Source organism: Triticum dicoccoides, chromosome 5A (genome assembly GCF_002162155.2).
Source record: "Triticum dicoccoides isolate Atlit2015 ecotype Zavitan chromosome 5A, WEW_v2.0, whole genome shotgun sequence".
NCBI classification, from domain to species: domain Eukaryota; kingdom Viridiplantae; phylum Streptophyta; class Magnoliopsida; order Poales; family Poaceae; genus Triticum; species Triticum dicoccoides.
This window is the reverse complement of record NC_041388.1, coordinates 644,414,547-644,441,957: the sequence shown is the minus strand read 5'-3', so window position 1 is coordinate 644,441,957 and position 27,411 is coordinate 644,414,547.

The window sequence follows — 27,411 nt, the reverse complement described above, 5'->3', positions numbered from 1 at the left end:
GAGAGGGACCAGCGGGAGCAGCCGGACCAATAGGCAAACGTCGCCCAGGTCGACATCAAACAGCTGGGCTTGCTGCTGGCCACCTGCGCGGTGGGGAACGGTGAGAGCGCGAATGGCGGTGCACGCGAACTGGGCACGAAGATCTTCCTCAACGAAGCACGGGTCGTGCCCGTGGCGACGGACGACGACCGGTGGTTTCTCGACACCGGCGCCAGCAACCATATGACGGGGCGCCGCGACATGCTCTCGAAGCTCGACGAGACGATACAGGGTACTGTTCGTTTTGGTGACGGCTCGGTTGTGCAGATTTGTGGGCACGGCGTCGTGCTCTTCATGTGCCGCAATGGTGAACATCGCGCGCTCGCCGACGTCTACTACATCCCACAACTACGCACAAGCATCGTTAGCGTGGGCCAACTCGATGAGCATGGCTGCAAAGCCGTGATCGAGGAGGGAGAACTCTGCCTGTATGACAGGCAGAGGCTGCTGCTTGCGCGGGTGCGGCAGACGAGCAACCGGCTGTACGCCGTGGCTCTGAACTTGGCCGTACCCGTGTGCCTCCTCGCCGGAGTTCAGGACGACGCATGGAGGTGGCATGTAAGGTTCGGGCACCTGCACTTCCGCGCGCTGCATGATCTCGGTGCAAAGGGCATGGTGCGCGGCATGCCAGCGATCGCGCACCTCGACCAGTTCCGCGGAGGGTGCACCATTGGGAAGATGCATCGCACTCCTTCCCGCGCTCATCATCGTACCGCGCGGAGAGCGCGCTCGAGCTCGTGCACGGCGACCTGTGTGGTCCGATCACTCCGGCGACGGCCAGCGGTAACAAGTACTTTCTGTTGATAGTTGACGATTTCAGCAGATACATGTGGCTTGAGGTACTGAAAAGCAAGGATGAGGCATTTCGGTACTTTAAGAAGATCAAGGCACACGCGGAGATGCAAGGAAATGCCAAGCTCCGGGCGTTCCACACAGACGGAGGTGGCGAGTTCACCTCGAATGAATTCGCCGCCTACTGTGAGGAACTGGGGATCCAGAGGAACACGACGACGCCATACTCTCCTCTACAAAATGGGGTGGTCGAATGGAGGAACCAGACTGTTGTGGAGATGGCGCGCAGTCTCATGAAGGCCATGGGCGTGCCGTGCGCGTTCTGGGGCGAGGCCATGCGCATCGCCGTCCACATCCTCAACCGGTCGCCGACCAGAAGCCTGCAGGGCATCACACCATACGAGGCGTGGCGCAAGAAGAAGCCATCGGTGGACTACTTCCGCACCTTTGGCTGTGTCGCCCATGTCAAGCTCGTCGGACCGGGGGTGACCAAGTTGGCAGACAAATCGTTCCCTGGCATCTTCCTGGGGTACGAGCCCGGGACGAAGGGCTATCGGGTGTACGACCCGATTGGCAAGCGTCTGTACATCACATGCGATGTGCGTTTCGAGGAGGACCAGCGCTGGGACTGGAGCAAGGACGCCGGCGACTCTGTGCACGCCCGCGAGTTCACTGTTGTGTACTCCGACACGGGTGCGCCCGTAACCACGACCTACACCGTGACGCCCGAGGCGGTGGGATCACCGCGAGCGCCTGCAACTCCATCTGCTCCAAGCTCACCAGTTCCATCGCAATCCCCTCGGACGCCCGTGTCCGGCGAGTCGAGCGTGGGCGCATCGAGTGCGTCGAGCGCGCCAGCTTCAAGTGCCAGTCCGTCTACGCCAACACAGAAGTTCTACGAGCCCGAAGACGGGTGGGTGACTCTGCCCACCGACAAGTCATTCGATGCCGAGGGGGTGCCCGTCCACTTCAAGTCGATGGAGTACGTGATCGATCACGCTCCAGAGTGCACGCTGGAGTATAGTGGGCTCTGTCTCTTTGCTGCAGAAGAGCCTGCGTCCGTCGACGATGCTCTGGAGGAGCCGGCGTGGCGGGATGCGATGGAGGCGGAGATGGAGTCAATCCGCGCCAACAACACCTGGGAGCTTGCCACGCTCCCGTCGGGCCACCGTGCGATTGGCCTGAAGTGGGTGTACAAAGTGAAGCGAGACCCGGCCGGCAACATCATCAAGCACAAAGCGCTGCTGGTGGCAAAGGGCTATGCACAAAAACAAGGGGTCGACTTCGATGAGGTCTTCGCGCCTGTTGCCCGGCTGGAGACAGTGTGCGTCCTGCTCGCCATGGCCGCGCACCAGAGCTGGAGAGTGCACCACATGGATGTGCGCTCGGCCTTCCTCAATGGTGAACTGGAGGAGGAAGTGTATGTGCACCAGCCAGCAGGTTTTGTCGACAACAATGAAGTTCACAAAGTGCTCAAGCTGCGGAAGGCGCTGTACGGGCTCAAGCAGGCGCCACGAGCATGGAACGCCAAGCTGGACCTCACATTGCAATCACTTGGGTTCGCAATGTGCCAGTTGGATCATGCCCTGTACAGGCGCGGAGACGACTCAGAATTTCTGCTGGTAGGGGTGTATGTCGACGATCTGATTATCACGGGCACTTCTGTTGACGCCATTGATGGGTTTAAGACCCAGATGCAGGAACTTTTCCAGATGACAGACCTTGGGTTGCTCAGTTACTATCTTGGCATTGAAGTGAAGCAAGAGCGTGGCATGATCACTGTCAGTCAGTCCGGATATGCAGCCAAGATCTTGGAAGATGCTGGAATGAGTGACTGCAACCCGAGCTTGACACCCATGGAGCATCGCCTGAAAGTTGTCAAGAACACTGGAGAGGCAGTGGATGCAACCAGGTATTGCAGTATCATTGGGAGTCTGAGATATCTGGTGAATACTCGCCCGGATATTGCATATGCCGTAGGTGTGGCCAGCAGGTTCATGGAAGCACCAGGAAAGCAGCACTGGGCGATCATCAGACAGATTCTGAGGTATGTTCGAGGCACACTGAACTACGGATGCACTTACAAGGCAAGAGAAGGGACTGTTCTGACAGGGTTCAGCGAAAGCGACCACGCCGGCGATCTGACAGACAGGAAGAGCACGACAGGTCTGGTGTTTTTCATGGGGCCTAGTGTCATCACTTGGAGCTCACAGAAACAGAAGATCGTGGCTTTATCTTCCTGCGAGGCTGAGTATATTGCAGCAGGCATTGCAGCAACACAGGCTGTTTGGCTCAGAGGACTAGTTTCAGAGATGCTTGGAACAGAGAAGCAGAAAGTGCAGCTCAAGATCGATAACAAGTCAGCGATAGAGCTAAGCAAAAATCCAGTGCACCACGAGAGGAGTAAACACATTGATCTGAGGTATCACTACACCAGAGAGTGTGTTGAAGAAAGAAAAGTGGAGGTTGAGCATGTCCGGACTGAAGATCAGTTGGCTGATATACTGACAAAGTCGCTTGGGCGTGCAAAATTCACAGAGCTCCAGTGCAGACTTGGGATCATTCAGGTCAAGTGAGAGCAACAGGATTAGGGGGTGATTTGAAGTATAATCCTAGTTGCTAGTTTCAGTTTTTCTCTAAGTTGCCTTAGCTGAATAAGTGGCCGGTAGCGTGTGTATGTCCATGTCCGGTTCAGTCTTTTTCTTCAGTTAATTCAGTTAGCGCCGGGAAGACCGCTTCCATGGGATGTCGTGGAACTTCAGCGGGTTTGACGGCGGCGTAGTGGCTCGCGCAAGCTTAGCATCGTGGGATGGCACAATCAGTAGGCTGGGTGTGTGTGGGCGTGATCTCCTTTGTATTCGGCAACTCGTTTGAGCTCTGCATAAATAACAGAAAGACCAGAAAAGCTGCAGTCAGTTGGGCAGCGCAAAACTCTCTGTCAAACTTGTTCTTCCTCCTCCTCGCGATCCATTCTTTCTCCTCCCTTCTCTCGCGTTCGGTTGGCCAGTTTCTGCAACAACATGTCATCATTAGAAAGGACAATGTCATCCACGAGCTTAGCCATTGGGACACCCCATAGTTAGCAACACGCGCTGAAGAAGAAAAAATGAGTAAACCGATTCTTATAACGCTACAGATCTTGGGCTCTTCAACAATTTATACGTTTTAAATGGATCTCACACCATGGCCACCACCAACAATATGAAAAGCAACACAAAAGGAGCCACATGTGAGAAACAACCAAGAAAAACAAGTAAACCTACGACGAAAACGTCAAGGCAAAGCGAATGTCTACTTCTAGTCACATACTCCTTCCGTCCTCAAAAGGACGTTAGTGCTAGATCAATGTTGAAGAAATCATTATTGGTAGCTACTTGGTTGGGTGGCGAGTAGAGGATTAATAGGCTAATTGGACAGTTAATCCATAGTTGGCTGATTTATCAATTTATCGGCTATTTGGAGACCCTACGAGTAGGGATTAATCAGCCAGTTAACAGGTTAATCGTCCGATTTCTTGAACATGACTAGATACATCTGTATCTATATCTAGAAAAACTAAGGCAACCTTTTCAGGACGAAGGTATTACAAATTATTCCAAATCGTTCTTGTTTTTCTCACCAGCTAGATAAAGTTCTGCTGCATTCAAGCATGTGCAGTGCAGTGGATTGAAGAAGATATACAAATATATCGGTTGCTTCGTCTGGATAAATCTGATATCCATTTATCAGATATGAATATGAATTTGTGAAAAACTAACTACCCACAATTGAAGATCATAAATCTAAATTAATTACCTTAAATCTATTACAACCGAATTTACTAGCTATGAAGAATGAGAACTCGCCGTGCCAAATTACTTGTTTTTAGATTTGTCTAGATAAAATGTTAATAATTTAGGATGGAGATTGTAACAACTAACACCCTCGAGAAAAGGAACGGACCGATGCACCAACGAGGCCCAAATGCTGGCTATTGCACACACCTTTGTCGTCCTCGAGGCGGTGCATGCGACTGGCACCAGACCCGGGCGCGTCGTCGTAGCAGCCGATGACCTCTACCGCAGTTCCCTGTTGGAGAAGACCTTCACGCTGCAGACGGCCTTGTAGCCATCATCCGTCTCCGGCTCCCATCGACATCAGTCATCTCGCGTGACGCTTGCTAGCTTGAACCGTGCAGAATACAGTGCTCACTAGAGCATGTGCACCGAATTGGATTTTCACATGGAACCCGGCTTATGAAAATGGGATTAAACATAATTGAATCCGAATTTTAACATTCATCCACATTAAGGGAAGTAAAAGATGACACAAACCATGCATTAAAATAAGTTATTATATATATGAACACCACTACCTTTATAACAAAATAAAATGTGAACACCACAATCTATCTCATATGTTATTTTTCCCTTTTAGATCAATGCGAACATATCAAAGATTAGAGTAAGTAATAGCAGATGAACCAAACTAGAGATTGCTACTAAATCGTAAACATAATATTCAACTTATCTTCACGTAGTTTTGTTTTTCCTGGGATCTATCCAAACATATAAGATAACTGCAGGAAAATAATGAATCATATCTGTTTATCTAGGTAAATGCTAGTGTTAAAGACGACTAGCTTTCACCAGGCTTCCAATTACATATTGATAGCTCAAGCTAAGGTAAGATCGTAGGTGCTCGATATGTCGTGGGCCTCCTCTTCGGCTCCGTCCACCAGCTGCGCGGTGCTGCCTGGAATATTTTAGAAATTGAAGTTTAAAATTGATGGCTCTGGCTCCTATACATCATTGTTTTTATTTTTGCGGTAACATATCATTACTCCTTTGACGGGTGTTCATTCGATGTAAAACGGACGGCAAGCTAGTATGTGCATCCGATGTGACACATATTTAACAAAAAAAAGCACAAGTGCTAAGTTTCTGAATATAGATGACACGTCAGAACGTTGCTTTGACCGTTGGGAGTTCCAGCCTCATCCTTTATAAGTGTAAGCAAGCCCAGCCCATTTTGGTCAACCCACTCATCGTCAACCCCCTCTTCAATCAAATCCACCAGATGGCATGAAACCGGAACTGTGGCGCACCAAAAGGAGGGCTGCCGCCATGGCCACCACTGATTCCCGTAGTACCGCACGTATGCCCACATCGCAGCACGCAGTGTGCAACGACCAGCTCCCTTGCTCTGCACATATCGTGGCACACCAGGGACGCTAGTCGGGATGGCAAATCCTATCGTGGGTATGCCCGTGGTGCCGCTCCCGGTTGCGGCACCGTAGTGCTGCAATAACCTGTCGAGCTGCTGGCCGTGCTGCCACCCCCAGCTATACTTGGCGGCGCCGGTAGCTCGGTGCGTCAGCTTGCACCCAACTCTGAGTTTTGGAAGGTGTACCAAAGTGGATGGGATCCCTCGACCGAGATAGATTTTCTAGGGCAGTGGGAGTGGTCCAGTAGCACCACTCAGCACCGAGGAGGAGGCCGACACCTCGGCAAGCACCATGGGCCTCACCGTGGCTTGAGTGCTTGAGCCACCGATCTGTACGTTGAAGCCTCGCGATAGGTCGTCTAGCCTCAATAAAATCTGATAGATGCTTTTCATGCTGCTATCTTAGCTCTTCGGATAGATCTATCAGGGAAACACAACTATGTGCCCACAAGGTGAATTGATGTTTAAGACTTATAGTTGCAACCATTTGTTTGTTTAATCTACTTATCATACTCTGAACTCGCGATAGCCTAAAGCTGTTTTGTTGAGCATGGATGCATTGAAGCACTTTATTTTGAATAGTTTGAAAATCACATTTTTAGTTTATTTTTTTCTTCCAAAAAGCAATTCTGCATGTTCATAAGGATGTATGTTACATATGTGTACAACTTGGTGACGAATTAAGTAAACATGGCAGCAACACGATTACTACTCAATTTGAAGGGTTGCAATTAAAAACAGTTGGAATGAACAATGTTTTGAAAAAACCTATATATTTGTGTACGCTATATGAACTTCAAATTGTAGAGCTTGTCTGTAAAAATACCAGTTTAGATATTTACCATGTATCAAGAAACTGCAATTTTCTGTAAAACATTGAAGTTGTTTTGTTTTGTTAAATTGTAAAGTTTCAAGTTCATGTTATCATTTTGGAGAAAAAAAGCTAAATGGTTCACATGGAACATAAACATTAAAACTAACGTCATGCGAAAAAAAGAAAAAGAAAAAGAAAAGAAAAGAGATTGCTTAGAAAGCACAAAACATACAAACCTGGCGAGCGGTGTGTGATCCAACTCGACTCAATATATAAACTCGACTGCGTTTCGGCCATTTCTTTCTTGCAGGGGGATTTCCATTCCCAGTACCCTAAAGAAAGAGCTCCATTTCCTCCCCTCCTCTCGCTAACCTGAAGCCCTAGATCTACACAGCCAGTGTCCATGGAGAATGACTACCCCCCCCCCCTCGGAGGCGACCAGCCTCACCCACCGCCACCGCCCCATTAGCTTCCCGACGAATCCTCCGAAATATCTCCCATCGCCTTTCGTTGGATCCCAGCACCCTCACCGTCGTCTCCTCCACCTAAAATGTCTGCCGGCATGTAGTCGACAACCAGGAGGACTTCGTCTGCTCCTTCCAGACGGCAGACCACCGCACCCCACCACTCATCGGTTCTACTCCGACCCCTTCTAAGGAGTGCTCCAATTCACCTTGACCATGCCTCCTACCCCGCCGGTTCCCCCCGCCCCCGCTGGGTTCCAAGTCTATGGACGCACGCACGGTTGTCTGCTCCTCGACAGCAAAGACGGTCAACACGCCCTTCTACTTGTCCGTGATCCTCTGACTGGGGAGGAGCACTCCATCCCGCCGGCGCCTGGCCTTCTCCCCGGGTAGAGCTGCAGCGCGACGCTGATCTGCGATGCCTTCCATGCTAAGGGCGAGGACTGCCACTCATCGCCGTTCCAAATCGTTTTGCATATAGCGAGGACTATCCACCCGGCGGCTCCCGCCCACAGCTCAAAGACACGAAATTGGGGTGGTCGCCCGGCGGCAACCATGGGCGTCAAATGGTACATCGATCCGAAGCCGAGCGTCGTGGTTGGAAAAGGTGCTGTCGTGACCATGAGCTGGATGACGATGGCGGCTGGGGAGGGCAATACAGTGAAATACTTACTCCTATAATTCCACCTAGACACACGAACTCAACAACTCACCCAGATACCAGATGAATTACGCGGCGACCACTTTAATCTCGTGCCGACCATGGAGGACAAGCGGGTCGACATCGCCGGTGTGATTGAGAACTGTGTGGTGTCACTTTGCAGGTTGAATGGCGTTGAAGGCTGGATTCCGCGTATCATAGCTAGACTGGACAATTTCCTGTCTGCTGGTCCTGCTGAGAATGGTGGTGTTAGGGTTCTGTGTTTTGAGATGGGGTACCGTGATGAGGAGGAAGGTGAACTAGTTGACTGGACTGAGGCACAGGTGAAGGAAGGGGCACCATTTTCTTGACGGAATCCACTATCTATATGAGAAACTTTGTTTCTTTGATGTCGTTCATGTAAAAGTACATGCTAGTGTGTTGATGCAAAAATTTGTGTTAATCACACTTTCTCTCTTAATAAGTTTCCTCAAAGTGATAATCACACAATTTTGTCGCGCAGCTGATGAGACATGTTTCTTACTAAAAAGGCACGACTGATAAGTGTCTCCAAGCAAGCCAGCTCTTGCAACCCCTCCGTTCGATACTCAAATCCACCTGATGGCTTGGAACCAAAATGGCCATGGACCAAATGGAGGGATTCCACCACTGCCACCGTCATGCCCCATTGGACCACACCCTTGCTGTCCACATATCGTGGCACATCACTCCCCGACATGTCCCTGCCTGTAGCGCCACTGACTCTTGCTGGGACGGCAAGCCCTATAGCGCATCCGTCCGTTGTGCCCCTCCCAGCCCGGCACGAAGACCTGCCACAGCAGTCCCAGCCGTTGTGCCGCCAGCACTTGTAGTGGTTCCAGTTGGGGATGGTGGCGCCCATACAGTGGACTGGCTTGCAAACAATCCTCAGTTTTGGAAGGAGTACCGCAAATCCGTAATGAGGGACCCCCACCACCACCCCCTCCCGTGCGCGCAAATCCGCAAACAATCATCAGTCACAGATTGCTCCAAAGTTTTGTGGTGTGTGACCGAAGGGAAATAAGTACTATGCCATCATTAGAAAGGACAATGTCGTCCACGAGCTTAGCCATTGGGAAACCCCGTAGTTAGCGGCGCGCGCTGACGAAGAAAAAAAAGAGTGAACCGATTCTTATAATGCTACAGATCTTGGGCTCTTCAACAATTTATACGTTTTAAATGGATCTCACACCATGGCCACCACCAACAATATGAAAAGCAACACAAAAGGAGCCACACGTGGGAAATAACCAGGAAAAACAAGTAAACCTACGAAGGAAACGGAAAGGCAAAGCGAATTTCTACTTCTAGTCACATACTCCTTCCGTCCTCAAAAGACGTTAGTGCTAGATTAATGTTGAAAAAATCATTAATTGGTAGCTACTCGGTTGGATGGCGAGTAGAGGATTAATAGGCTAATCAGATAGTTAATCCATAGTTGTCCGATTTATCAATTTATCGGCTACTTGGGACCCTACGAGTATGGATTAATCAGCCAGTTAACAGATTAATCGTCCGATTTCTTGAACATGACTAGATACATCTCTATCTGTGTCTAGAAAAAACTAAGGCAACCTTTTCAGGACGAAGGTAATACAAATTAGGCCAAATCGTTCTAGTTTTTCTCACCGGCTAGATAAAGTTCTGCTGCATTCAAGCATGCGCAGTGCAGTGGATTGAAGAAGATATACAAATATATCAATTGCTTCGTCTGGATAAACCTGATATCCATTTATCAGATATGAATATGAATTTGTGGAAAACTAATTACACACAATTGAAGATCATAAATCTAAATTAATTACCTTTAATCTAGTACAGCCGAATTTACTAGCTATGAAGAATGAGAACTCGCCGTGCAAAATTACTTGTTTTTAGATTTGTCTAGATACTAATGTTAATAATTTAGGATGGAGATTGTAACAACTAACACCCTCGAGAAAAGGAATGGAAAATAGAAGACTAAAATAGTCAACGGTACGGGCCGATGCACCAACGAGGCCCAGATGCTAGCTAGTGCACGCACCTTTGTCGTCCTCGAGGCGGTGCATGCGACTAGCACCAGACCCGGGCACGTCGTCGTCGCAGCCGATGACCTCTACCCGCAGCTCCCTGTTGGAGAAGACCTTCACGCTGAAGACGGCCTTGTAGCCACCGTCCGTCTCCGGCTCCACTCCGGCTCCCATCGACATCGGTCATCTCGCTTGATGCTTGCTGCCTTGAACCGTGCAGAATACAGTGCTCACTAGAGCATGTGCACCGAATTGGATTTTCACATGGAACCCAGCTTATGAAAATGGGATTAAACATAATTGAATCCGAATTTTAACATTCAGCCATATTAAGGGAAGTAAAAGATGACACAAACCATGCATTAAAATAAGTTATTATATATTTGAACACCACTATCTTTATAACAAAATAAAATGTGAACACCACAATCTATCTCATATGTTATTTTTCCCTTTTAGATCAATGCGAACATATCAAAGATTAGAGTAAGTAATAGCAGATGAACCAAACTAGAGATTGCTACTAAATCCTAAACATAATATTCAAGTTATCTTCTCATAGTTTTGTTTTCCCTAGGATCTATCCAAACATATAAGATAACTGTAGGAAAATAATGAATCATATCTGTTTATCTAGGTAAAAGCTAGTCTTAAAGACGACTCGCTTTCACGAGGCTTCCAATTACATATTGGTAGCTCAAGCTAAAGTCAGATCGTAGGTGCTCGATATGTCGTGGGCCTCCTCTGTGGCACCATCCAGTAGCTGCGCCGTGCTGCATGAAATATTTTAGAAATTGAATTTTAAAATTGATGGCTCTGGCTCCTATACATCATTGTTTTTATTTTTGCGGTAACATATCATTATTCCTTTGATGGTTGTTCATTTGATATAAAACGGCCGGCAAGCTAGTATGTGCATCCGAGTGACACATATTTTAACCAAAAAAGCACAAGTGCTAAGTTTCGGAATATAGATGACACGTCAGAACGATTGTTTTGACCGTTGGGAGTTCCAGCCTCATCCTTTATAAGTGTAAGCAGGCCCAGCCCATTTTGGTCAACCCTCTCGTCGTCAACTCCCTCTTCACTCAAATCCACCGGATGGCATGCAACCAGCACTGTGGCGCACCAAAAGGAGGGCTGCCTCCACGGCCACCACTGATTCCCGTAGTACCGCACATGTGCCCATATCGCATAACACAGTGTGCAACGGCCCGCTCCCTTGCTCTGCACATATCGTGGCACACCAGGGATCCTAGTCGGGATGGCAAACCCTATCGTGGGTATGCCCGTGGTGCCGCTCCTGGCTGCGGCACCGTAGTGTCATAATGCCTTGTCGAGCTGCTGGCCGTGTTGCCACCCCCACATGTGGCGGACCCCTCGGCCGAGATAGATTTTCTAGGGCAGTGCACCACTCAGCGCCGAGGAGGAGGCCGACACCTCAGCAAGCACCATGGGCCTCACCGTGGCTTCAGTGCTTGAGCCACCGATCTGTACATTGAAGCCTCGCGATAGCTCGTCTAGCTGCAATAAAATCTGATAGATGCTTTTCATGCTGCTATTTTAGCTCTTTGGATAGATCTATCAGGGAAACACAACTATGTGCCCATAAGGTGAATTGCTGTTTAAGACTTATAGTTGCAATCATTTGTTTGTTTAATCTACTTATCATACTCCGAACTCGCGATAGTCTAAAGCTGTTTTGTTGAGCATGGATGCTTTGAAGCACTTTACTTTGAATAGTTTGAAAATCACATTTTTAGTTTATTTTCTTCTTCCAAAAGGCAATTCTGCATGTTCATATGGATGTATGTTACATATGTGTACAATTTGGTGATGAATCAAGTAAACATGTGAACTACACAAAAATGCCAAAAATCATGATTTCTAATAGTGAGCGGTACATAAAGTATTGATCTTCTGAAAATATTATTTTATCAGTTTTGTGTAGCTCACATGGTGACAGATTTCATCACATAAATTTTACATATGTGTAATGTACATTAATATGAACATATACATTTTTATCGGATTTTTTCGGAAGTCCAAAATACCATTTTGAGACTACTTAAAATATAGTACTCACTGCAGCATGTGCACCGAAGTGTTTTTTCACGTGGAATATAGCGTATGAAAATATGATTCAACATAATAGAATCCGAATTTAGCATCGAACAATTTTGAAGTAAGTAATTGATTACACAAACCATGTACTGAAAGAAGTTATCATTTGTGTGAACACCACTATCTTTAGAAATAAAATAAACTATGAACACCGACAAATTATCTCATATCTTCCTTTTACCTCTGAGATTAATACCAACACATCAAGATCAGAGTAATAAATACCAAATTTAACAAACTAGATATTGGTACTAAATCTTAAAAATGATATTCACATAGTTCTGTTTTCTCTAAGATCTATCCAAAAATATATGTTCGAGGTACACCATTACTGTGCAATGCATATATTGCCTAATATTAACGTGCGTTAATGCACGTACACGATTACTAGTCAATTTTAAGGGTTGCAATTAAAAACAGATGGAATGAACAATGTTTTGAGAAAAACCTATATATTTGTGTATGCTATATGAACTCCAAATTGTAAAGCTTGTCGGTAAGAATACCAGTTTAGATATTTACCGTGTATCAAGAAACTGGAATTTTCTGTAAAACATTGAAGTTGTTTTGTTTTGTTGAATTGTAAAGTTTCAAGTTCATGTTATCATTTTCGAGAAAACACGCAAAATGGTTCGCATGGAACATAAACACTAAAACTGACGTCCTACGAAAAAAAGAGATTGCTTGGGAAGCACACAACATACAAACCTGGCGAGCGGTGTGTGATCCAACTCGACTCAAAATCAAAACTCGAATGCGTTTCGGCCATTTCTTTCTCGCAGGGGGATCTCCATTCCCAGTACCCTAAAGAAAGAGCTCCATTTCCTCCCCTCATCTCGCTAATCTGAAGCCCTAGACCTACACAGCCAGTGGACATGGAGAATGACTAGCCCCTCCTCGGAGGCGACCAGCCTCACCCACCGCCACCGCCCCATCATCTTCCCGACGACATCCTCCAAAATATCTTCCATCACCTTCCGTCAGACCCTAGCGCCCTCACCTACGTCTCCTCCACCTACAATGCCCGCCGGCATGTCGTCGATGACCAGGAGAACTTTGTCCGCTCCTTCTAGACGGCAGACCACCGCACCCCACCACTCGTTGGCTTCTACTCCGACCCCTTCTAAGGAGTGCTCCAATTCACCTTGACCACGCGTCCTACCCCGCCGGTTCCCCCCGCCCCCGCTGGGTTCCACGTCTACGGTTGCATGCACGGTCATCTGCTCCTCGACAGCAGAGACGATGAACACGCCCTGTTGGAAAATATGCCCTAGAGGCAATAATAAATTAGTTATTATTATATTTCCTTGTTCATGATAATCGTTTATTATCCATGCTAGAATTGTATTGATAGGAAACTCAGATACATGTGTGGATACATAGACAACACCATGTCCCTAGTAAGCCTCTAGTTGACTAGCTCGCTGATCAATAGATGGTTACGGTTTCCTGACCATGGACATTGGATGTCATTGATAACGGGATCACATCATTAGGAGAATGATGTGATGGACAAGACCCAATCCTAAGCCTAGCACAAATATCGTGTAGTTCGTATGCTAAAGCTTTTCTAAATGTCAAGTATCATTTCCTTAGACCATGAGATTGTGCAACTCCCAGATACCGTAGGAATACTTTGGGTGTGCCAAATGTCACAACATAACTGGGTGGCTATAAAGGTACACTACAGGTATCTCTGAATGTGTCTGTTGGGTTGGCACGAATCGAGACTGGGATTTGTCACTTCGTGTAAACGGAGAGGTATCTCTGGGCCCACTCGGTAGGACATCATCATAATGTGCACAAAGTGACCAAGGAGTTGATCACGGGATGATGTGTTATGGAACGAGTAAAGAGACTTGCCGGTAACGAGATTGAACAAGGTATCGGGATACCGACATCGAATCTCGGGCAAGTATCGTACCACTAGACAAAGGGAATTGTATACGGGATTGATCGAATCCTCGACATCGTGGTTCATCCGATGAGATCATCATGGAACATGTAGGAGCCAACATGAGTATCCAGATCCCGCTGTTGGTTATTGACCGGAGAGGTGTCTCGGTCATGTATGCATGTTTCCCGAACCTGTAGGGTCTACACACTTAAGGTTCGATGACGCTAGGGTGATAGGGAATAGATATATGTGGTTACCGAATGTTGTTCGGAGTCCCGGATGAGATCCCGGACGTCACCAGGAGTTCCGGAATGGTCCGGAGGTAAAGATTTATATATGGGAAGTCCTGTTTTGGTCACCGAAAAAGTTTCAGGTTTTACCGGTAGTGTACCGGGACCACCGGAGGGGTCCGGGGGTCCACCAAGTGGGGCCACCAGCCCCGGAGGGCTGCATGGGCCAAGTGTGGGAGGGGACCAGCCCCAGGTGGGCTGGTGCGCCCCCCCACCAAGGCCCAAGGCGCCTCCAAGAGGGAAGGGGGGCAAACCCAAGGGCACATGGGCCCTAAGGCCCACCCCAGGTGCGCCTCCCCCTCTTCCCCTTGTGGCCGCCACCCAGATGGGATCTGGGGGCTGCCGCCACCCCTAGGGAGGGAACCCTAGGTGGGGGCGCAGCCCCTCCCCTCCCCCTATATATACTTGAGGTTTGGGCTGCCCAAGATACACGAGTTCCTCTCCTTCTTGGCGTAGCCCTACCCCTCTCCCTCCTCGTCTCTTGCGGTGCTTGGCGAAGCGCTGCTGGAGTACCATGCTCCTCCACCACCACCACGCCGTTGTGCTGCTGCTGGATGGAGTCTTCCTCAACCTCTCCCTCTCTCCTTGCTGGATCAAGGCATGGGAGACGTCACCGGGCTGTACGTGTGTTGAACGCGGAGGTGCCGTCAGTTCGGCACTAGGATCTCCGGTGATTTCGATCACGACGAGTACGACTCCTTCAACCCGTTCTCTTGAACGCTTCCGCATAGCGATCTACAAGGGTATGTAGATGCACTCTCCTTCCCCTCGTTGCTGGTTTCTCCATAGATAGATCTTGGTGACACGTAGGAAAATTTTGAATTTCTGCTACGTTCCCCAACAGTGGCATCATGAGCTCGGTCTATTACGTAGATTCTATGCACGAGTAGAACACAAAGTAGTTGTGGGCGTTGATTTTGTTCAATATGCTTACCGTTACTAGTCCAATCTTGTTTCGACGGTATTGTGGGATGAAGCGACCCGGACCGACCTTACACGTACTCTTACGTGAGACTGGTTCCACCGACTGACATGCACTAGTTGCATAAGGTGGCTAGCGGGTGTCTGCCTCTCCCACTTTAGTCAGAACGGATTCGATGAAAAGAGTCCTTATGAAGGGTAAATAGCAATTGGCATATCACGTTGTGGTTTTTCGTAGGTAAGAAACGTTCTTGCTAGAAACCCATAGTAGCCACGTAAAACATGCAAACAACAATTAGAGGACGTCTAACTTGTTTTTGCAGGGTATGCTATGTGATGTGATATGGCCAAGAAGAATGTGATGAATGATATATGTGATGTATGAGATTGATCATGTTCTTGTAATAGGAATCACGACTTGCATGTCGATGAGTATGACAACTGGCAGGAGCCATAGGAGTTGTCTTAATTTATTTATGACCTGCGTGTCAACATAAACGTCATGTAATTACTTTACTTTATTGCTAATCGTTAGATGTAGTAGTATAAGTAATAGTTGGCGAGACAACTTCATGAAGACACGATGATAGAGATCATGATGATGGAGATCATGGTGTCATGCCGGTGACGATGATGATCATGGAGCCCCAAGATGGAGATCAAAGGAGCTATACGATATTGGCCATATCATGTCACTATTATTTGATTGCATGTGATGTTTACCATGTTTTTGCATCTTGTTTACTTAGAACGACGGTAGTAAATAAGATGATCCCTCATAATAATTTCAAGAAAGTGTTCCCCCTAACTGTGCACCGTTGCGACAGTTCGTTGTTTCGAAGCACCACGTGATGATCGGGTGTGATAGATTCCAATGTTCACATACAATGGGTGTAAGACAGATTTACACATGCAAACACTTAGGTTGACTTGACGAGCCTAGCATGTACAGACATGGCCTCGGAACACAGAAGACCGAAAGGTCGAACATGAGTCGTATAGAAGATACGATCAACATGAAGATGTTCACCGATGTTGACTAGTCCGTCTCACGTGATGATCGGACACGGCCTAGTTGACTCGGATCATGTAATCACTTAGATGACTAGAGGGATGTCTATCTGAGTGGGAGTTCATAAGATGAACTTAATTATCCTGAACATAGTCAAAAAGATCTTTGCAAATTATGTCGTAAGCTCGCGCTTCAGTTCTACTGTTTAGATATCTTCCTAGAGAAAATTTAGTTGAAAGTTGATAGTAGTAATTATGCGGACTAGGTCCGTAAACTGAGGATTGTCCTCATTGCTTCATAGAAGGCTTATGTCCTTAATGCACCGCTCAGTGTGCTGAACCTTGAACGTCGTCTGTGGATGTTGCGAACATCTGACATACACATTTGGATAACTACGTGATAGTTCAGTTAAACATTTTAGAGTTGAGGCACCGAAGACGTTTTGAAACGTCGCAAAACATATGAGATGTTTCAAGGGCTGAAATTGGGATTTCAGGCTCGTGCCCACGTCAAGAGGTATAAGACCTCCGACGATTTTCTTAGCCTGCAAACTAAGGGAGAAAAGCTCAATTGTTGAGCTTGTGCCTAGATTGTCTGAGTACAACAATCGCTTGAATCGAGTGGGAGTTGATCTTCCAGATGAAATAGTGATGGTTCTCCGAAGTCATTACCACCAAGCTGCTAGAGCTTCGTGATGAACTATAATATATCAGGGACATATATGATGATCCTTGAGATATTCGCGATGTTTGACACCACAAAAGTAGAAATCAAGAAGGAGCATCAATTTTTGATGGTTGGTGAAACCTCTAGTTTCAAGAAGGGCAAGGGCAAGAAGGGATACTTCATGAAACGGCAAATCAGCTGCTGTTCTAGTGAAGAAACCCAAAGTTGAACCCAAGCCCGAGACTAAGTGCTTCTGTAATAAGGGGAACAGTCACTAAAGCAGAACCACCCTAGATACTTGGTAGATGAGAAGGCTGGCAAGGTCGACAGAAGTATATTGGATATGCATTATAATGTGTACTTTACTAGTACTCCTAGTAGCACCAGGGTATTAGATACCGGTTCGGTTTCTAAGTGTTAGTAACTCGAAACAAAAGGCTATGGAATAAACGGAGACTAGCTAAAAGGTGAGATGAAGATATGTGTTGGAAGTATTTCCAAGGTTGATCAAACATCGCACACTCCCTCTATCATCGAGATTGGTGTTTGCGTTGAGCATAGACATGATTGGATTATGTCTATCGCAATATGATTATTCATTTAAGGAGAATAATGGTTACTCTGTTTATTTGAATAATACCTTCAATGGTCTTGCACCTAAAATGAATGGTTTATTGAATCTCGATCGTAGTGATACACATGTTCATGCCAAAAGAGATAAGATAGTAATGATAGTACCACCTACTTGTGGCACTGCCACGTAAGTCATACCGGTATAAAACACATGAAGAAGCTCCATGTTGATGGATATTTGGGCTCACTCATTTTGAAAAGTTTGAGACATGCGAACCATGTCTATTGGTGTGTATGCATGAAGAAACTCCATGCAAATGGACCGTTTGGACTCACTTGATTTTGAATCACTTGAGACATGCACATCATACCACATGGGCAAGATGATTGAAAGCCTCGTTTTCAGTAAAATGGAACTAGAAAGCAACTTGTTGGAAGTAATACATTTTGATGTGTGCAGTCCAATGAGTGCTGAGGCGTATAGTGGATATCGTTATGTTCTTACTTCACAGATGATTTGAGTAGATACTGAGTATATTTACTTGATGAAACAGAAGTCTGAATTATTGAAAGGTTCAAGTAATTTCAGAGTGAAGTTGAACATCATCGTGACAAGAGGATAAAATATCTATGATATGATCATAGAGATGAACATCTGAATTACGAGTTTGGCACAGAATTAAGACATTGTGGAAATTGTTTCACAACTAATACAGCCTGGAACACCATAGTGTGATGGTGTGTCCGAACATCATAACTGCATCCTATTGGATATGATGCATACCATGATGTCTCTTATCGAATTACCACGATAGTTTATGGGTTAGGCATTAGAGACAACCACATTTACTTTAAATAGGGCACCACATAATTCCGATGAGATGACACCGTATGAAATATGGTTTAGAGAAACCTAAGCTGTCATTTCTTAAAAGTTTGGGGCTGCGACGCTTATGTGAAAAAGTTTCAGGCTGATAAGCTCGAACCCAAAGCGGATAAATGCATCTTCATAGGACACCCAAAACAGTTGGGTATACCTCCTGTCTCAGATCCGAAAGCAACAAGGGATTGTTTCTAGAATCAGGTCCTTTCTCGAGGAAAAGTTTCTCTCGAAAGAATTGAGTGGGAGGATGGTGGAGACTTGATAAGGTTATTGAACCGTCTCTTCAACTAGTGTGTGGCAGGGCACAGGAAGTTGTTCCTGTGGCACCTACACCAATTGAAGTGGAAGCTTATGATAGTGATCATGAAACTTCAGATCAAGTCACTACCAAACCTCGTGGGATGACAAGGATGCGTACTACTTCAGAGTGGTACGTGATCCTGTCTTGGAAGTCATGTTGCTAGACAGCAATGAACCTACGAGCTATGGAGAAGCGATGGTGGGCCCGGATTCCGATAAATGGCTCGAGGCCATAAAATCCGAGAGAGGATCCATGTATGAAAACAAAGTGTAGACTTTGGCAGAACGGCTCGATGGTCGTAAGGCTGTTGAGTACAGATGGATTTTAAAAGGAAGACGGACAATGATGGTAAGTATCACCATTAAGAAAGCTCGACTTGTCGTTAAGATGTTTTCCGACAAGTTCAAGGAGTTGACTACGATGAGACTTTCTCATTCGTAGCGATGCTAAGAGTCTGTTGGAATTATATTAGCGATTACTGCATTATTTATGAAATCTTGCAGATAGGATGTCAAAACATTGTTTCCTCGACGATTTTCTTGAGGAAAGGTTGTATGTGATACAACCGGAAGGTTTTGTCAATCCTGAAAGATGCTAATAAGTATGCAAAGCTCCAGCAATCCTTCTAAGGACTGGAGTAAGCATCTCAGAGTTGGAATGTATGCTTTGATGAGATGATCAAAGATTTTGGGTGTATACAAAGTTTATGAGAAACTTGTATTTCCAAAGAAATGAGTGGGAGCACTATAGAATTTCTGATGACTATATGTTGTTGACATATTGTGGATCAGAAATGATGTAGAATTTCTGGAAAGCATATAGGGTTATTTGGAAAGTGTTTTTCAATGGAAAGCCTGGATTAAGCTACTTGAACATTGAGCATCAAGATCTATAAGGATAGATCAAAACACTTAATGGTACTTTCAAATGAGCACATACCTTGACATGATCTTGAAGGTGTTCAAGATGGATCAGTCAAAGGAGTTCTTGCCTGAGTTGTAAGGTATGAAGTTAACACTTAAAGCTCGACCACGGCAGAAGAAAGAGGAAGGACGAAGGTCGTCCCTATGCTTCTGTCATAGGCTCTATACGGTATGCCATGCTGAGTACCGCACCTGATGTGTGCCTTGCCACATATCTGGCAAGAGGGTACAAAGGTAATCTAGGAGTAGATCACCAGATAGCAGTCTAAATTATCCTTAGAGGAATAAGGATATGTTTCTCGATTATGGACGTGATAAAAGAGTTCGGTATAAAGGGTTACATCGATGCAAGCTTTAACACCTATCCGAATGACTCTGCGTAGCAAACCGGATACGTATAGTGGAGCAACCATTTGGAATAGCTCCATGTGGAGCGTGGAAGCAGCATTTATAATATGACCTAGAGATACGGATCTGATTGTTGCAGACCCGTTGACTAAAACCTCTCTCACAAGCAAAACATGATCAAACCCCAGAACTCATTGAGTCTTAATCACATGATGATGTGAACTAGTTTAGTGACACTAGTAAACTCTTTGGATGTTGGTCACATGGCGATGTGACCTGTGAGTGTTAATCACATGGCGATGTGAACTAGATTATTGACTCTAGTGCAAGTGGGAGACTGTTGGAAATATGCCCTAGAGGCAATAATAAATTAGTTATTATTATATTTCCTTGTTCATGATAATCGTTTATTATCCATGCTAGAATTGTATTGATAGGAAACTCAGATACATGTGTGGATACATAGACAACACCATGTCCTTAGTAAGCCTCTAGTTGACTAGCTTGTTGATCAATAGATGGTTACGATTTCCTGACCATGGACATTGGATGTCATTGATAACGGGATCACATCATTAGGAGAATGATGTGATGGACAAGACCCAATCCTAAGCCTAGCACAAAGATCGTGTAGTTCGTATGCTAAAGCTTTTCTAAATGTCAAGTATCATTTCATTAGACCATGAGATTGTGCAACTCCCGGATACCGTAGGAATACTTTGGGTGTGCCAAACGTCACAACGTAACTGGGTGGCTATAAAGGTACACTACAGGTATCTCTGAAAGTGTCTGTTGGGTTGGCACGAATCGAGACTGGGATTTGTCACTCCGTGTAAACGGAGAGGTATCTCTGGGCCCACTCGGTAGGACATCATCATAATGTGCACAAAGTGACGAAGGAGTTGATCACGGGATGATGTGTTACGGAACGAGTAAAGAGACTTGCCCGTAACGAGATTGAACAAGGTATCGGGATACCGACGATCGAATCTCGGGCAAGTATCGTACCACTAGACAAAGGGAATTGTATACGGGATTGATCGAATCCTCGACATCATGGTTCATCCGATGAGATCATAGTGGAACATGTAGGAGCCAACATGGGTATCCAGATCCCGTTGTTGGTTATTGACCGGAGAGGTGTCTCGGTCATGTCTGCATGTTTCCCGAACCCGTATGGTCTACACACTTAAGGTTCGATGACGCTAGGGTTATAGGGAATAGATATACGTGGTTACTGAATGTTGTTAGGAGTCCCGGATGAGATCTCGGACGTCACGAGGAGTTCCGGAATGGTCCGGAGGTAAAGATTTATATATCCGAAGTCCTATTTTGGTCACCGGTAAAGTTTCGGGTTTTACCGGTAGTGTACCGGGACCACCGGAGGGGTCCGGGGGTCCATCAAGTGGGGCCACCAGCCCCGGAGGGCTGCATGGGCCAAGTGTGGGAGGGGACCAGCCCCAGGTGGGCTGGTGCGCCCCCACCAAGGCCCAAGGCGCCTCCAAGAGGGAAGGGGGCAAACCCTGGGGCAGATGGGCCCTAAGGCCCACCCCAAGTGCGCCTCCCCCTCTTCCCCTTGTGGCCGCTACCCAGATGGTATATGGGGGCTGCCGCCACCCCTAGGGAGGGAACCCTAGGTGGGGGCGCAGCCCCTCCCCTCCCCCTATATATACTTGAGGTTTGGGCTGCCCAAGATACACGAGTTCCTCTCCTTCTTGGCGTAGCCCTACCCCTCTCCCTCCTCGTCTCTTGCGGTGCTTGGCGAAGCCCTGCTGGAGTACCACGCTCCTCCACCACCACCACGCCGTTGTGCTGCTGCTGGATGGAGTCTTCCTCAACCTCTCCCTCTCTCCTTGCTAGATCAAGGCATGGGAGACGTCACCGGGCTGTACGTGTGTTGAATGCGGAGGTGCCGTCCGTTCGGCACTAGGATCTCCGGTGATTTGGATCACGACGAGTACGACTCCTTCAACCCGTTCTCTTGAAAGCTTCCGCATAGCGATCTACAAGGGTATGTAGATGCACTCTCCTTCCCCTTGTTGCTGGTTTCTCCATAGATAGATCTTGGTGACACGTAGGAAAATTTTGAATTTCTGCTACGTTCCCCAACACGCCCTTCTACTTGTCCATGATCCTCTGACTGGGGAGGAGCACTCCATCCCGCCGGCGCCTGGCCTTCTCCTCGGGCAGATCTGCGGCGCGACGTTGATCTGCGACGCCTTCCATGCTAAGGGCGAGGACTGCCACTCATCGCCATTCCAAGTCGTTTTGCATATAGCGAGGACTATCCACCCGGTGGCTCTTGCCGAGAGCTCAAATACAAGAAGTTGGGGAGGCCGCCCGACGGCAACCATCAGCATCAAATGGTACTTCAATCCGAGGCCGAGCGTCGTGGTTCACAAAGGTGCTGTCATGACCACGAGATAGATGACGTTGACGGCCGGGGAGGGCAATACAATGCAATACTTACTCCTATAATTCCACCTGGACACACGAACTCAACAACTCACACAGATACCAGATGAATTACGCGGCGACCACTTTATTCTTGCGCCAACCATGGAGTATGAGCGGGTCGGCATCGCCGGTGTGATTGAGAACTGTGTGGTGTCACTTTGCAGGTTGAATGGCGTTGAAAGCTGGATTCCGCGTATCGTAGCTAGGCTGGACAATTTCCTGTCCGCTGGTCCTGCTGAGAATGGTTGCGTTGGGGTTCTGCGTTTTGAGATGGGGTACCGTGATGAGGAGGAAAGTGAACTAGTTGACTGGACTGAGGCGCAGGAGGAGGAAGGGGCACCATTTTCTTGACGAAATCCACTTTCTATATGAGAAACTTTGTTACTTTGATGCCGTTCATGTAAAAGTGCATGCGAGTGTGTTGATGCAAAAATTTATGTTAATCACACCTTCTCTTATAATAAGTTTTCTCAAAGTGATAATCACACAATTTTGTCGCGCAGCCGATGAGACATGTTTCTTACTAAAAACGGCACGAGTGATAAGTGTCTCCAAGCAAGCCTGCTCTTGCAACCCTTCTGTTCGTTACTCAAATCCACCTGATGGCTTGGAACCAGAATGGCCGTGGACCAAATGGAGGGATTCCACCACTGCCACTGCCATGCCCCATCGGACTACGCCCTTGTTGTCCACATGTCGTGGCACGTCACTCCCCGACAGGTCCCTGCCTGTAGCGCCACTGACTCTTGCTGGGATGGCAAGCCCTATAGCGCATCCGTCCGTTGTGCCCCTCCCAGCCGCGACACAAAGACCTGCCACGGCAGACCCAGCCGTTGTGCCGCCAGCACTTGTAGTGGTTCCAGATGGGGATGGTGGCGCCCATACAGTGGACTGGCTTGCAAACAATCCTCAGTTTTGGAAGGAGTACCGCAAATCTGTAATGAGGGACCCCCACCACCACCCCCTCCCGTGCGCGCAAATCCGCAAACAATCATCAGTCACAGATTTCTCCAAAGTTTTGTGGTGTGTGACCGAAGGGAAATAAGTACTATGCCATCATTAGAAAGGACAATGTCGTCCATGAGCTTAGCCATTGGGAAACCCGTAGTTAGCGGCGTGCGCTGAAGTAAAAAAAAGAGTGAACCGATTATTATAACGCTACAGATCTTGGGCTCTTCAACAATTTATACGTTCTAAATGGATCTCACACCATGGCCACCACCAACAATATTAATAGCAACAAAAAAGGAGCCACACGTGGAAAACAACCAAGAAAAACAAGTAAACCTACGAAGGAAACGGAAAGGCAAAGCGAATGTCTACTTCTAGTCACATACTCCTTCCGTCCTCAAAAGGACGTTAGTGCTAGATCAATGTTGAAAAAATCATTAATTGGTAGCTACTCGGTTGGGTGGCGAGTAGAGGATTAATAGGCTAATCGGACAGTTAATCTATAGTTGGCTGATTTATCAATTTATCGGCTCCTTGGGACCCTACCAGTAGGGATTAATCAGCCAGTTAACAGGTTAATCGTCCGATTTCTTGAACATGACTAGATACATCTGTATCTGTATCTAGAAAAAACTAAGGCAACCTTTTCAGGACAAAGGTAATACAAATTAGGCCAAATCGTTCTAGTTTTTCTCACCAACTAGATAAAGTTCTGCTGCATTCAAGCATGTGCAGTGCAGTGGATTGAAGAAGATATACAAATATATCGATTGCCTTGTCTGGATAAACCTGATATCCATTTATCAGATATGAATATGAATTTGTGGAAAACTAATTACACACAATTGAAGATCATAAATCTAAATTAATTACCTTAAATTTGGTACAGCCGAATTTACTAGCTATGAAGAATGAGAACTCACCGTGCCTAATTACTTGTTTTTAGATTTATCTAGATACAGATGTTAATAATTTAGGATGGAGATTGTAACAACTAACACCCTCGAGAAAAGGAATGGAAAATAGAAGACTAAAATAGTCAACGGTACGGACCGATGCACCAACGAGGCCCAGATGCTGGCTATTGCACGCACCTTTGTCGTCCTTGAGGCGGTGCATGCGACTGGCAACCCGGGCACGTCGTCGTCGCAGCCGATGACCTCTACCCGCAGCTCCCTGTTGGAGAAGACCTTCACTCTAAAGACGACCTTGTAGCCATCGTCCGTCTCCGGCTCCCATCGACATCAGTCATCTCGCTTGATACTTGCTGCCTTGAACCGTGCAGAATACAGTGCTCACTAGAGCATGTGCACCGAATTGGATTTTCACATAGAACCCAGCTTATGAAAATGGGATTAAACATAATTGAATCCAAATTTTAACATTCAGCCATATTAAGGGAAGTAAAAGATGACACAAACCATGCATTAAAATAAGTTATTATATATTTGAACACCACTATCTTTATACCAAAATAAAATGTGAACACCACAATCTATCTCATATGTTTTTTTCCCTTTTAGATCAATGCGAACATATCAAAGATTAGAGTAAGTAATAGCAGATGAACCAAACTAGAGATTGCTACTAAATCGGAAACATAATATTCAACTTATCTTCTCATAGTTTTGTTTTCCCTAGGATCTATCCAAACATATGAGATAACTGTAGGAAAATAATGAATCATATCTGTTTATCTAGGTAAAAGCTGGTGTTAAAGACGACTAGCTTTCACGAGGCTTCCAATTACAGATTGGTAGCTCAAGCTAAAGTCAGATTGTAGGTGCTCAATATGTCGTGGGCCTCCTCTGTGGCACCGTCCAGCAGCTGCGCCGTGCTGCCTGATATATTTTAGAAATTGAAGTTTAAAATTGATGGCTCTGACTCCTATACATCATTGTTTTTATTTTTGCGGTAACATATCATTATTCCTTTGACGGTTGTTCATTTGATGTAAAACGGCCGGCAAGCTAGTATGTGCATCTGATGTGACACACATTTTAACAAAAAAAAAAGCACAAGTGCTAAGTTTCGGAATATAGATGACACGCCAGAATGTTGTTTTGACCGTTGGGAGTTCCAGCCTCATCCTTTATAAGTGTAAGCATGCCCAGCCCATTTTGGTCAACCCTCTTGTCGTCAACCCCCTCTTCACTCAAATCCACCGGATGGCATGCAACCGGGACTGTGGCGCACCAAAAGGAGGGCTGCCGCCACGGCCACCCCCGATTCCCGTAGTACCGCACGTGTGCCCATATCGCAGCACACAGTGTGCAACGGCCCGCTCCCTTGCTCTGCACATATCGTGGCACACCAGGGATTTTAGTCGGGATGGCAAACCCTATCGTGGGTATACCCGTGGTGCCGCTCCTGGCTGCGGCACTGTAGTGTCGCAATTCCCTGTCGAGCTGCTGGCCGTGCTGCCACCCCCACATGTGACGGATCCAGCTATGCTTGGCGGCGCCGGTTGCTCGGTGCGTCAGCTTGCATCCAACTCTGAGTTTTGGAAGATGTACCAAAGTGGAGGGGACCCCTCGGCCGAAATAGATTTTCTAGGGCAGTGGGAGTGGTCCAGCAGCACCACTCAGCACCGAGGAGGAGGCCGACACCTCGGCAAGCACCATGGGCCTCACCGTGGCTTCAGTGCTTGAGCCACCGATCTATACGTTGAAGCCTCGCGATAGCTCGTCTAGCCTCAATAAAATCTGATCGATGCTTTTCATGCTGCTATCTTAGCTCTTTGGATAGATCTATCAGGGAAACACAATTATGTGCCCATAAGGTGAATTGCTGTTCAAGACTAATAGTTGCAATCATTTGTTTGTTTAATCTACTTATCATACTCCGAACTCACGATAGCCTAAAGCTGTTTTGTTGAGCATGGATGCATTGAAGCACTTTATTTTGAATAGTTTGAAAGTTACATTTTTAATTTATTTTTTTCTTCCAAAAAGCAATTCTGCACGTTCATATGGATGTATGTTACATATGTGTACAATTTGGTGATGAATTAAGTAAACATCTGAGCTACACAAAAATGCCAAAAATCATGATTTCTAAATAGTGAGCGGTACATAAAGTATTGATCTTCTGAAAATCTTATTTTGTCAGTTTTGTGTAGCTCACATGGTGACTGATTTCATCACGTAAATTTTACATATGTTTAATGTACATTCATATGAACATATAAATTTTTATCGGATTTTTTCGGAAGTTCAAAATACCATTTTGAGACTACTTAAAATATAGTACTCACTGCAGCATGTGCACCGAAGTGTTTTTTCACATGGAATATAGCGTATGAAAATATGATTCAACATAATAGGATCTGAATTTAGCATCGAACAATTTTTAAGGAAGTAATTGATTACACAAACCATGTACTGAAAGAAGTTATCATATATGTGAACACCACTATCTTTAGAAATAAAATAAACTGTGAACACCCCCAAACTATCTCATTTCTTCCTTTTACCTCTGAGATTAATACCAACACATCAAGATCAGAGTAATAAATACCAAATTTAATAAACTAGATATTGGTACTAAATCTTAAACATGATATTCACGTAGTTCTGTTTTCTCTGAGATCTATCCAAAAATATATGTTTGAGGTACACCATTACTGTGCAATGCATATATTGCGTAATATTAACGTGCATTAATGCACATACACAATTACTAGTCAATTTGAAGGGTTACAATTAAAAACAGATGCAATGAACAATGTTTTGAAAAAACCTATATATTTGTGTATGCTATATGAACTCCAAATTGTAAAGCTTGTCGGTAAGAATACCAGTTTAGATATTTACCGTGTATCAAGAAACTGGAATTTTCCGTAAAACACTGAAATTGTTTTGTTTTGTTGAATTGTAAAGTTTCAAGTTCATGTTATCATTTTCGAGAAAAAAAACTAAATGGTTCGCATGGAACATAAGCACTAAAACTGACGTCCTGCGAAAAAAAAAGAGATTGCTTAGAAAGAACACAACATACAAACCTGGCGAGCGGTGTGTGATCTAACTCGACTCAAAATCAAAACTCGACTGCGTTTCGG